We start from the raw sequence: 13,961 nt of genomic DNA, 5'->3' as shown, positions 1-13,961 counted from the left end.
TATGTGGGATGCAGCTAGACTAGTGTGAGTAATAGAGCCGTCAGGGGCTGCCTAGCAGCAGCAAAGCCGACCAGCCTCCTTCCGCTTACCAAGGCCTTCTTCCTGGTGCTGGTGATCCTGGTTTAGCAGCTAAGGCCGGCAGTCATCATGCCTACACTCCACAGCAGCTCCGGTCTGGGGGTTTGTCTCTGAGGCGCTCCATGGTAGCTGACTGCCGGCCACTATGCAAATAACCCAGCCACAGCCAGCGCAGTGAGTGGCCGCCTGTTTGTGATGCCTGGCCTCTCACTGCGCTGGCTGTGGCTGGGTTATTTGCATAGTGGGCGGCACCCAGCAACTTCACAGCTGCGTCTCCAGCCTGAGCTGCCTGTGGCAGCAGTACATTAGAGAGATGAATTGGCCCGGCGTTAGGAGGGGAAGGAGGGGGAGGTGCACAGAGAGGACGGAGCTCAGCCCACCGGCAAAACATCCCGGCATCCCGGTGTACCAATCCGCCCCTGAGTCATGTGCTGCTAATTATTTAACTTGTGATGCTGAGGAGATTTGTAACACATACAAGTCTGGAGGACTGGAGATCACTGCTCTGCTGCATGTTTTATCTCTCAGGTAAAACACTCTGCTGATTTATGTAGGCATTTTATTAAGTTTAAGGTTTGATATAGGGTTTGACTTGCCACTAAAACAGGGGTGGGAAACCTGTGGCCCCCAGCTGTTGTTGAACTACACATCCCAGCATGCCCTGCAACAGTTTAAGCATGGCCAAATAGCAAAACTGTAGCAGGGCATGCTGGTATGTGTAGTTTAACAACAGCTGGATGGCCAAATGTTCCCCACCCCTGCACTAAAACATCAGATGAAGACAACCCTAATGTATGTTAGGACTTAGATACACTGGCCGATATAAGATTATTAGAGTTGTAAATCCTGTGCCTGTTGATTTAGAAATCATCATCTATGAAAACCCCTAAGAAACTTCATATTACATTATTGAAAACTGTGCTCTGCTCCAAATGTAATAATTGTCAATAGAAAATCCATATACAGTACATTGCAAATAATTGCGCTGCCTGCAAGACACAAAACAGGCAAGACACATTTCCTGCTCTAGAACAGAGTGCTAGGAATCACTGGCTAGAGAAGGGAGGGGCCAACAATTACCAGTCATCAAGTACATTAGTACTATGGGGGGTAATTCCAAGTTGATCGCAGCAGGATTTTTTTTTAGCAGTTGGGTAAAACCATGTGCACTGCAGGGGAGGCAGATGTAACATGTGCAGAGAGAGTTGGATTTGGGTGGGGTGTGTTCAATCTGCAATCTAAATTGCAGTGTAAAAATAAAGCAGCCAGTATTTACCCTGCACAGAAACAAAATAACCCACCCAAATCTAACTCTCTCTGCACATGTTACATCTGCCTTCCCTGCAGTGCACATGGTTTTGCCCAACTGCTAAAAAAAATCCTGCTGCGATCAACTTGGAATTACCCCCTATATATGTGCATTTTCATTGTGAAGCTAACTGCCCGTTTTTTCAGTATAAAAACCTAGTAGGAAAAATCCTTTTAAAGTAAAAATAGGTTGAGAAACTTTGTGGCTATCCTATGAAAGTATTAAAGATTGATATTAATATTTAATTTTCTATTAAGTCGATTTTCCCGTGCTTAAATGGTGCAGATGTTCTACTTTCTTCAACATTAACCATTTTTATATTGTATTGCTCATAAAATTATCAACATGATTTTATGACACAAAAATAGCACTCTGGCTTATTGCTGTGAGGTCATTTATAACACTACAGGATACAGAGTATCAATTACAACAGCATGAGATATTAATTCACAGTTCAGATGAATCTATTTAAGTGGAAAAAAATATTTATTTTGGCAACATGTAAACATTTCCGTCGGAGAGAAAAATCCTCAACTAGTAGGAGAATATTCTTATTTTATATTTCTGATATATGATGTGTCTGGATCAATTGTAGCATCAACATCTGGCAGTTTTCTTCTAGGCTTATCTGTTAATCCTTTGGCATGGTAAAGGGTCATATAAACATGTTATATCATGATAATGTCTTCTTCTGATTTGCTGAATCTCTCTTTTGTAGATAATGGAAGGGTTATAAAAGTATTTCTGAATTACAGTATGCGGTCTGTTTATTTTTCAGTCACCAGTAACCTTTTTTTTTACAGGTTTAAGGAAAGGCTACATTTACAAAAGGAGGAAAAAGTTAAGAATATATAATAATGTATGCATAATACATGTATCACTCAAGGTTTAACCATTAATTACAAATTGCAGAAATGTTTAAAAAGACATGTAGTGCAATTTCTAAATCCTTCAAATCATCTGAAGAGGTGTCTTACACATCCATAGAAACATAGAAATATAGAATTTGATGGCAGATAAGAGCTGCTTGGCCCATCTAGTCTGCCCCTTTTTTTATAATATTTTTATCTCAAACCTTATTAGATCCTTATTTCTTTGTAAGGATATCCTTATGTCTATCCCATGCAGGTTTAAATTGCTCTACTGTCTTAGCCTCTACCACCTCTGATGGGAGGCTATTCCACTTGTCAACTACCCTTTCTGTGAAGTAATTTTTCCTCAAATTTCCCCTGAAGCTCCCCCATCCAGTTTCAGTGCATGTCCTCGTGTCCTATTGCTTCTCTTTCCCTCCTGTACTTTGTTAAAACCCTTGATATATTTGAAAGTTTCTATCATGTCCGCCACCCCCCCCCCCCCTCCCCTCCCTTCTCTGCTCCAAACTATACATATTGAGATTTTTTGTCTTTCTGGCTATGTTTTGTTATGCAGGACATGCACCATTTTAGTTGCCCTTCTTTGTACAGTCTATAACGTGTTAATATCCTCTTGAAGATATGGCCTCCAGAATTGAACACAGTATTCTAGATGAGGCCGTACCAATGACCTACTGTTTACAGTGGCATTATTACTTCTTTCTTTCTGCTTCTGATTCGTCTCCCAATGCAGCCAAGCATCTGACTAGCCTTCCTCATTGCTTTGTTACATTGTTTACCTGCCTTTAAGTCACCTGAAATAGTGACTCCTAGATCACTTTCCTCCTCAGTAGTTTCAAGTACAGTGCCATTAATACTATATTTAGTCTTTGGACTTTTGAGACCCAAGTGCATGATTTTGCATTTTTTGGCATTATACTGTAATTGCTACACTCCTGACCATTCCTCTAGTCTACCTCAATCATTTGTTTTATCCCACCTGGTGTGTCTACCCTGTTGCATACCTTTGTGTCATCTGCAAAAAGGCTTGCTTTCTCTTTAATGCCATTTGTAATGTCACCAATAAAGATATTAAAAAGCACTGGTCCAAATACAGATTCCTGGGGTACTCCACTGGTAACATTTCCCTCCTGTGAATGCACTCCATTTACCACTCTCTGTTTTCTATCTTGCAACCAAGATCTTATCCATTCAATAATCCTAGTATCCAATCCCAAGCTTCCAAGTGTATTTAGCATTCTGCAATGTGGAACAGTGTCAAAAGCCTTACTAAAGTCTAGATAAGCTATATCCGCAGCTCCACCTTTATCCATTACTTTAGTCACACAGTCAAAAAAGTCAATAAGATTTGTTTGACACAATCTCCCCATGCTGTTTGGGATCCTGTAAATTGCTGGATTTGAGATAATCTGCAAATCTTTATTTTAAGAGTGTTTCTATCGATTTCCCTACTACTGATGTAAGACTCAATGGTCTGTAGTTGTTTGCCTCTTCCTTGTTTTAACTTTTGTGCAGTGGGACTACGTTCACTCTTTTCCAGTCCTCTGGAATTACTCATGTAGCTAATAACTGGTTAGCTAAGCCACAATGCATAATTTTATATATATTTCTCATACGTCCTAGAGGATGCTGGGGTCACTTCAAGAACCATGGGGTATAGACGGGATCCGCAGGAGACATGGGCACTTTAAGACTTTCAAAGGGTGTGACCTGGCTCCTCCCTCTAAGCCCCTCCTTCAGACTCCAGTTTAGAATATGTGCCCAGGCAGACTGGATGCACACTGAGGAGCTCTACTGAGTTTCTCTGAAAAGACTTTGTTAGGTTTTTTATGTTCAGGGAGAACTGCTGGCAACAGTCTCCCTGCTTCGTGGGACTTAGGGGAGAGAAGTCAGACTTACTTCTGTGAGTTTAAAGGCTCTGCTTCTTTGGCTACAGGTCACCATTAGCTCCTGAGGGTTTGATTGCTAGGTACGCCTAGATGCTCGTTCCCAGAGCCCGCCGTCACCCACCTTGCAGAGCCAGAAGTCAGAAGACAGGTGAGTAGAAGAAGATCAGAAGACTTCAGTGACGGCTTTGAGGTACCGCACAGCGGCCGCGCTGTGCGCCATGCTCCCACACTCGGAGGCACTCCAGGGTGCAGGGCGCGGGGGGGCGCCCTGGGCAGCATATACACCTCAATTATAAGACTGGCAACAGGGGACGTAGGTGCTGGGGCACTGTCCTAACTCCCGCCAGTATAAAGATTTTAACTAAAATAGCGGGACTGAAGCGCGCCATTAAAGGGGCGGGGCTTAGCCCTCACAGCTCACACAGCCAGCGCCATTTTCTATTGCAGAGACACCGGTCCTTCCTCACACTGCTGAATGTATCAGGGTGCAAAACGGGGGAGGGGGGGCACAGTCAAATTGGTGCAATATATGTTTAATATAAAAGCGCTGCAGGTTTGGGGGCATTCTATAATGTTCAGAACTGTTGATTAAGCGCTGGGTTATGAGCTGGCAAACTCTATCTGTGTCTCTCTGACATGTTTGGTACACGTGTGTCGGCATGTCTGAAGCGAAGTGCTTCCCACAAACGGCTGTAAGAGTTACCCTGTCGGGTGGGAGGTACGGGTGCGGGGTCGCTGCGGGTGGGGGTGGGGGAGGGGGTTTGGAGCTATCGCGGGTGCTGGTGGGGGTGTGTGGGGGTGCCGCGGATGGGGCCCGGAGGTACTGTGAGTGGGGGAGGGGAGGGTAATGCTTATCCTGCTTCTCCTCCTGTCAGCAGCTAAGCTGCTGTCCTCCCTTTGGCAGTGGCTCTCCCAGAGACTCGCACAGCAGGCAGTCACTATTGTTCGCGCCGGTGTCCCAATGCACCACATTACAGGGAAGAAGATGTACGCAATAAACTACAGCTCCCAGCAGCCCTAAGGGGCGGAATGTTTGGGTGCTAAGGGCTGCTGGGAGCTGTAGTCTACTTCCCATAATGCGGCGCGTTGAGACACTGGTGCTAACAATAGTGACTGTCTGGCAGAACTGTGTGACTGGCTGAATCAATGTAAAAGGTGAGAGTGCTGTGCAGTGTCAGTTGACACTGCACACAGGGGCGGCGCTAGGCGCTCAGCAAAGGGATGGAGTGCAGGGAGGCACCAGGAAGGAGAGACGTTCTCCCTGCTCTGCATCCCTGTGCTGAGCTGCTGCTGCTATCCCTGCTGCTGCTGGCTGCTGTCACACATGCAGCGGCGACGGAAGCACAAAACCTTTTCTCCCCCTCGGCGCCGGCAGCACAAAGCCTCCTCTCCCCCTTGGCGCCATCAGCACAAAACCTCCTCTCCCCCCTCCCCTGTGTGACATTCAGTGGACGGGAGGGAGCCAAAGTGGGCGGGGCTAGATGGGAGTAAGTGGCGGAGCTACACGGGACCATGCTGCAGCAGGAGGATGAGCTGCTACAGCTTCGGCCAGCCAGACTTCATTAGATAAGTGTCTGGAAAGAGAGTGAGTATGTGTGTGTGTGTGTATACAGTGTCTGTGTATACTGTATATATGTGTGACTGTGTATGTGTGTAATGTGTGTACAGTACGTATGTGTGTGTTTGTATATATATGTGTCTGTTGTGTGTGTGTGTATGTGTGACTGCTGCATAATGTGTGTAAGCGTCACTGGTACAGGGGGCGTTACGTGTGTAAGCGACACTGGTACAGGGGGCGTTACGTGTGTAAGCGTCACTGGTACAGGGGGCGTTATGTGTGTAAGCGGTAGTGGTAGAGGGGGCGTTACGTGTGTAAGCGTCACTGGTACAGGGGGCGTTATGTGTGTAAGCGGTACTGGTAGAGGAGGCGTTACGTGTGTAAGCGTCACTGGTACAGGGGGCGTTACGTGTGTAAGCGGCACTGGTACAGGGGGAGTTACGTGTGTAAGCGGCACTGGTACAGAGGGCGTTACGTGTGTAAGCATCACTGCTACAGGGGGCATTACGTGTGTAAGCGTCACTGCTACAGGGGGTGTTATATGTGTAAACGTCACTGGTACAGGGGGGGCGTGAGTCCTAGAGATGTGCACCGGAAATTTTTCGGGTTTTGTGTTTTGGTTTTGGGTTCGGTTCCGCGGCCGTGTTTTGGGTTCGAACGCGTTTTGGCAAAACCTCCCCGAATTTTTTTTGTCGGATTCGGGTGTGTTTTGGATTCAGGTGTTTTTTTCAAAGAACCCTAAAAAACAGCTTAAATCATTGAATTTGGGGGTCATTTTGATCCCATAGTATTATTAACCTCAATAACCATAATTTACACTCATTTCCAGTCTATTCTGAACACCTCACACCTGACAATATTATTTTTAGTCCTAAAATTTGCACCGAGGTCGCTGGATGGCTAAGCTAAGCGACACAAGTGGCCGACACAAACACCTGGCCCATCTAGGAGTGGCACTGCAGTGTCAGGCAGGATGGCCCTTCCAAAAAATACTCCCCAAACAGCACATGACGCAAAGAAAAAAAGAGGCGCAATGAGGTAGCTGTGTGAGTAAGCTAAGCGACCCTAGTGGCCGGCACAAACACCTGGCCCATCTCACGCAGGATGGCCCTTCCAAAAAATACTCCCCAAACAGCACATGACGCAAAGAAAAAAAGAGGCGCAAGCTCTTCCCGTCCAGTGTTGGGAAGGTCACGCATCGCAACCGACACAATTGGACTCTCCTTTGGGATTTGTGATTTCGAAGAACGCACAGTTCTTTGCTGTGCTTTTGCCGCAAGTCTTTTCTTTTTTCTAGCGAGAGGATGAGTGCTTCCATCCTCATGTGAAGCTGAACCACTAGCCATGAACATAGGCCAGGGCCTCAGCCGTTCCTTGCCACTCCGTGTCGTAAATGGCATATTGGCAAGTTTTCGCTTCTCCTCAGACGCTTTTAATTTTGATTTTTGGGTCATTTTTTTACTGATCTTTTGTGTTTTGGATTTTACATGCTCTGTACTATGACATTGGGCATCGGCCTTGGCAGACGACGTTGATGGCATTTCATCGTCTCGGCCATGACTAGTGGCAGCAGCTTCAGCACGAGGTGGAAGTGGATCTTGATCTTTCCCTATTTTTTTAACCTCCACATTTTTGTTCTCCATATTTTGCGCACAACTAAAAGCCACCACAGGTATACAATGTAGATGGGTGGATAGTATAGTATTATATTACTTATGGACGACGAGTGACGACACAGAGGTAGGTACAGCCGTGGCCTACCGTACTGCTGCTTATATATATAATATACTGTATAACGGACCTGGTGGACACTGTCAGCAGACTGCTAAACTAGTATGAAGAAAAAAACAACAACACAGGTATATAATGTAGATGGATGGATAGTATAGTATTATATTACTTATGGACGACGAGTGCACTGACGACACAGAGGTAGGTACAGCCGTGGCCTACCGTAATGCTGCTTATATATATAATATACTGTATAACGGACCTGGTGGACACTGTCAGCAGACTCCTAAACAACTAGTATGAAGATAGAAAAAAAAAACCCCACCACAGGTAGGTAGGTATACAATTATGGACGAGCACTGACGACACAGAGATAGCCACAGCCGTGGACTACCGTACTGCGTCTGCTAGTATAGATAATATACTAAATATATTACTACTGTAGGTATATAATATAATGACGGACCTGGTGGACACTGTCAGCAGACTCCTAAACTACTAGTATGAAGAAGATAGAAAAAAAAACCCCACCACAGGTAGGTAGGTATACAATTATGGACGAGCACTGACGACACAGAAATAGCCACAGCCGTGGACTACCGTACTGCGTCTGCTAATATAGAGATGATAAAGATGATAGAGATGAAAAAAAAAAATATAACACTACTGTAGGTAAATATTTATATAATATAATGAATGACGGACCTGCTGGACACTGTCAGGAGAATGCGTTTATACTATAGAATAAAAAAAAAACACACCACAGGAGTGTTTAACTTTTTCAGGCAGACAATATACTGGTGGTCACTGGCAGCAAAAGTGTGCACTGTACTCCTGCTATAACTGCACCCCAGTCTCCCCCACAATTCAGCTGTGTGAGCAGTAAGCACTCAGCACAGTCAGATATACATAGATGATATATCATGCAGCACACTGAGGCTGAGCACAGATATGGTATGTGACTGTGTATCGTTTTTTTTCAGGCAGAGAACGGATTATAAATAAAACTGGTGGTCACTATCAGCAAAACTCTGCACTGTACTGAGTACTCCTAATGCTCCCCAAAATTAGTAAATCAAGTGTCTCTCTAATCTATTCTAAACGGAGAGGACGCCAGCCACGTCCTCTCCCTATCAATCTCAATGCACGTGTGAAAATGGCGGCGACGCGCGACTCCTTATATAGAATCCGAGTCTCGCGAGAATCCGACAGCGGGATGATGACGTTCGGGCGCGCTCGGGTTAACCGAACAAGGCGGGAGGATCCGAGTCTGCTCGGACCCGTGCAAAAAAGGCTGAAGTTCGGGCGGGTTCGGATTCCGAGGAACCGAACCCGCTCATCTCTAGGCGTGACATGTGTAAACGTCACTGGTTCAGGGGGCATTACATGTGTAAGCGTCTCTGGTAGTGTCTCTACTACAGGGGTCATTATGTGCGCTGTGCGTTTGTAAAGTATGCGAGGGTGCAAATTTATAGTTTGCAGGGGGGCGCCGAACACTCTAGCAACGGCCCTGACTGCACACCCACTGCACTGCACAGCACTGTCACCTTTTACATTGATTCAGCGTCCAGACATTACCCTCCGCGATATCACCCTCTCTATCTGCTACATTAACCATCTCGGGGCTTCCAGGCCGGCAGGCCAGGTGGTGTGTTGCGGAGTCAGGGCCTCTGGGGATCTGGGTGCGGCTGTAGCGGGGAGGCACTTCTGTGACATCACACGCAGAGCAGGCTCTGGGGCTCAGAGAGTATGCAGTGCAGGGAGGCCTATGAAAACCTTCCGCTGTGCCGCTTTCATACACATCTATGCCGGTGGCTGCAGCAGCTTTTGTCCCACCTGCGGCGCGGCTAGGGAGTGGGGATTGTTGATGCCGGAGGGGGCAAGTGAACTGGCAGCAAGACATTGGTGGTCATTCCGAGTTGATCACTCGCTAGCCGTTTTTAGCAGCCGTGCAAACGCAATTTTGTGCAGTTTCAGAGTAGCTTCAGACCTACTCGGCGCTTGCGATCAATTAAGACCATTCAGTTCCTGATTTGACGTCATGAACACGCCCTGCGTTCGCCCAGCCACGCCTGCGTTTTTCCGAACACTCCCTGAAAACGGTCAGTTGACACCCAGAAACGCCCTCTTCCGGTCAATCATTCTGTGGCTGCCTGTGCGACTGAAAATCATCATTAGACCCTGTGTAAAACTACATCGTTCGTTGTAATAGTACGCCGCACGTGCGCATTGCGGTGCATACGCATGCGCAGAAGTGCCGAGTTTTTGCCTGATCGCTGGACAGCGAACGAATGCAGCTAGCGTTCAACTTGGAATGACCCCCATAGGACGCTGCAGTAAAAGGATTGTTTTTTCCCCTATCTACAGCACAGAGACTTGCTGCAGATGCAGTGGCATACCCTCCAGCTGCACCTTTTTGGCAGGTACAGTCCTTTTTTTATGGTCTGTACCGTTTTTTGACTCTCCAAGCTTCCATTGAAAGTATAGGAAAAGGGGCATGGCCACGCCGCTGTGCCGTGGCCACGCCCCCTTTACGAATTTGCATCAATGTTTATGTGTAAATTGTCGGAGGGTATGTTGCTGCAGATGCAGTGGGACTATTTTGGGGTGTGGGGCTGGAGCTGCAGCTCCATCAGTCCCATTGCTAATCCTGCTCTGTGAAAATACAGCAGGCAAAGGGCAGAGCCTCCCATTGGAGGCGTTTCTCGCCCAATCAGCTGTGGACTGGGTGTGATAGACCTGCCACTAACCCAATGAGAGCTCCTAGCCACGCCCAGCGTTAGAGACCCAGGCACAGAATCACAGGGCTATTATATAGGAGATAATACTGCTGAAGTAACATTCTTCATTCTCATGTGCTGAAGGCTCTGTTTGAGTAGGTCTGGGTCAGCCCTGACAAGATGATTTCAAATCCTCAAGAGGATTCCGATTGTTTATTGCTTTTCCCGCCACGGATAGAATAAAGTGTGTATCACCCCCTGTTCTGCACGGGGCGCTATCACAAAGCCAGCAGATCATATGTAGGAAGCTACGTTATGTTCTAGTTATGTGTCCACGCGTACGTCAGTTAGACCTGCTATTACATGCGCATGGGGAGTAGTAGTATTCAAAAATGGTCGGTTGCCTAGTCATCCGTTATAGATACCCTGGGGAGAGATGGGATACTCCTTACGTTGGGTCATATCAAGGACGCTGCAGCATGCTTTCGTGTGACTGCAAGGGATAGAGGACTCTTGGGTTCGCGGGCCGATTCCATGGCGGTCTCGGCTAGGAGGGCGTTGTGGATTCACCAATGGAATGCTGAGGCTGACTCCGAGAAGATATGGAGTCTCTTCCCGATGAAGGTGAAGCCTGGTGACGGCCTAGTTAATTTGATCTCGGCAGATGCCGCTGATAAGTCTACCTTCTGGGCCTATGTTCCCTCACAACGGATGATGACGCATAATTGTCGGATGCAGTCATGTCGGCCCAATAGATACGGGTTCCCCTTTTTTCTTTGCAGGTAGAGGAATGAGAAAATGGAAGAGGTCAGCAGCCTCTGCAAGGTGACAGGAGCAGAAATCATCCTCTGTTTCTGCCAGATCCACCGCATGACGCTGGGACTCTCTTGCGGGAGCCCACACTGGTGGGGCCATGTCTAAAACGTTTCAGTCGGTCCTGGAACGGACTTGGACCCGTGGGTTTTACGAATAGTGTCCCAAGGGTGCATACTGGAGTTTCCAGGCGTTTTCCCTCACCAATTCTTCATTATTACCGATTCTCCTCCGGACGGGGAGGTAGTATGCGACGCAACACAAGAGTTGTGTCAGGATCAGGTCATGGTCCTGGTGTACCCTGTCACAATAGGGAGTAGGCTGTTATTCAAGCCTCTTCGTGCTCCCGAAGCCAGACGGCTAGGTCAGACCAATCCTAAAGCTGACATCCCATAATTTCTATTTAAAGAATTTCAAATCCAAGATGGAATCTCTCAGGGCAGTGAGATCCAATCTAAAAAAAGAATAAAGGAGGTCTAATTACATTTTCCTCTGCATTAAATTTACCTGAGGTTTGCTATTCAGGATGGTCATTACTAATTTCACCAGGGTGATGGCGGTAATGATGGTTCTCCTTCTCTAGTACGGAGTCACATTTATCCTGTACTGGGACGGTCTCCTGATAACGGCGAGATCAAGAAACCAGTTGGTGCAAAACGTTGCACTCTCCCTGACAGTTCTTCAACAGGGTTGGCTCCTAAACTTACCAGAATCACTGATGGCCCATCGACGCGGTTGTCGGTTTTGGGAATAATACTAGATACTACAGAGAGTTTTTTCTTCCAGTGGAGTCTGGTCATTCAGATTCCAAGACCAGCTGGAGTGTCAATCCATCAATACATTAGAAAAGATGGTTGAGGCCTACAAGGCCATTCAGTTGGCAGGTTCCTTGCCAAGGTGTTCTAGTGGGTCCTGTTGGACGAGGGGTCTGGTTAGCACCTACACATGCACTGGAAGATAATCCTGTTGTCAAAAGCCAGGATTTCGCTCCTGTGGTGGCTCCACACCTCGCACTTACTAGAGGGACGCAGGTTCGGGATTCAGGACTGGGTCCTGGTAACCACGGATGCAAGTCTCCGAGGCTGGGGAGCTGTCATTCAAGAGAAAAGCTTCCAAGAAAAATGGTAAAGTCGGGAAGCCTGCCTTCACATGAATATGCTGGAATTGAGAGCCATTTACTACGGCCTTCAACAGGCGGTACATCTTCTTCAAGATCACCCCGTGCAGATCCAGTTGGATAAGGTAACAGCAAGGCGGAACAAAAAGCAGAGCGGAAATGGCAGAGGTGACGAAGATCCTCCTCTGGGCAGAAAAATATGTAAGGGCTCTGTCGGCAATTTTCATTCCGGTGGACAACTGGGAAGCATGCTTCCTCAGCAGACACGATCTACGTCCGGGAGAGTGGGACCTCCACCAAGAAGTCTTCGCAGAGGTGACAAGTCTTTGGGGAGTTCCTCCAGTAGACAGGATGACTTCTCATCTCAACGAGAAGCTTCAGAAAAATTGTTCCAGGTCAAGAGACCCTCAGCAATAGCAGTAGATGCTCTGGTGACCTAGTGGCTATTCCGGTCAGTGTATTCCTTCCACTTCCACTGATCCCAAAAGTTCTCGGGATAATAATAAGAACAACGGTTCGGGCAATTTTCACTGCCCCAGACTGGCCAAGGAGGGCTTGGTGCCCAGATCTTCAGGAGTTGATCATTAAAAGATCCTGGGCCTTTTCCTCTTCGCGAGGACCTACTACGGTAGGTACCGTGCATGTACCTAGACTTGCCGCAGCTACATTTGACGGCATGACTGTTGAGCGCCAAATCCTACCCCGAAAGGGTATTCCCAAGGAAGTCATCCCCACTCTCATTCAGGCCAGGAAAGGAGTAACGTCTAAACATTACCACCGTTTTTGGAGAAAATATGTGTCTTGGTGTTAATCCAAGAACGTTTCAACGGAAGTGTTTCAGTTAGGGCGTTTTTCTCCGTTTCCTACAGGCTGCGGGAAATGCAGACTACAGTTGGACTCCAATATGGTCCAGTTTTCAGCATTGGCAATTTTCTTTCTGAAACCATTAGCTTCCCTTCCAGAAGTTCAGTTTTGTGTGAAAAACGTGGTGCGCGTCCAACCTTCATTTGTGCCTCCAGGGGCACCTTGGGATCGTAATGTGGTGTTGCAGTTCCTTCAATCACATTGGTTTACACCTTTCCGGAAGGTGGAGTTTAAATTCCTCACTTGGAAAGTGGTCATCCTATTGGCCTTGGCATCTGCAAGGCGGGTGTCTGAGTTAGCGTCCTTGTCTCACAAGAGCCCTTATTTGATCTTCCAGGAAGATAGAGCTGAATTGAGGACACGTCAGCAATTTCTACTGAAGGTGATTTCCTCTTTCCACATCAACCAACCTATTGTGGTGCCTGAGGCCTCTGACGCCTTCGCTCAGGCAAAATCTCTGGATGTAGATTTATGTCGCCAGAACGGCTCAGATTAGGAAAACAGCGGCTCTGTTTGTCCTGTATGCTCCCAACAAGGTTGGGTGTCCTGCTTCCAAGCAGATCATTGCATGTTGGATCTGGAACACCATTTAGCACGCTCATTCCAGGACTGGATTGCCGTTACCAGTATCGGTGAAAGCCCATTCTACTAGAAAGGTGGGCTCATCCTGGGCGGCTGTCCGGGGGGTCTCGGCATTGCAACTTTGCCGATCAGCTACTTGGTCGGGGTCAAACACATTTGCAAAGTTCTACAAGTTTGACACCTTGGCCGATGAAGGCCTTAAGTTTGGTCAATCGGTGCTGCAGAGTCATCCGCAATCTCCCGCCCGTTCTAGAGCTTTGGTATAAACCCCATGGTTCTTGAAGTGACCCCAGCATCCTCTAGTACATATGAGAAAATAGGATTTTAATACTTACCTGTAAATCCTTTTCTCTTAGTCCGTAGAGGATGCTGGGTGCCCGTCCCAGTGCGTACTGTATCTGCAGTTATTGGTTGTGGTTTCACACAGG

At 47.2% G+C, this 13,961-nt stretch overlaps 1 long non-coding RNA gene across 1 annotated transcript in view; it reads left to right on the top strand.

Moving 5' to 3' along the window:
- The first annotated feature begins 333 nt into the window (after positions 1-333).
- Positions 334-13,961, top strand: part of LOC135050604 (uncharacterized) — a 159,559-nt gene continuing 145,931 nt past the window's right edge. Inside the window, exon 1 of the long non-coding RNA XR_010241692.1 lies at positions 334-606. This is a non-coding gene — a long non-coding RNA (uncharacterized LOC135050604). The remainder of the gene's footprint in view (positions 607-13,961) is intronic.

This window comes from Pseudophryne corroboree, chromosome 2, assembly GCF_028390025.1.
Source record: "Pseudophryne corroboree isolate aPseCor3 chromosome 2, aPseCor3.hap2, whole genome shotgun sequence".
Taxonomy (NCBI): domain Eukaryota; kingdom Metazoa; phylum Chordata; class Amphibia; order Anura; family Myobatrachidae; genus Pseudophryne; species Pseudophryne corroboree.
Note: the sequence above shows the minus strand (reverse complement) of the source record. Positions and strands in the feature narration are given on the sequence as shown.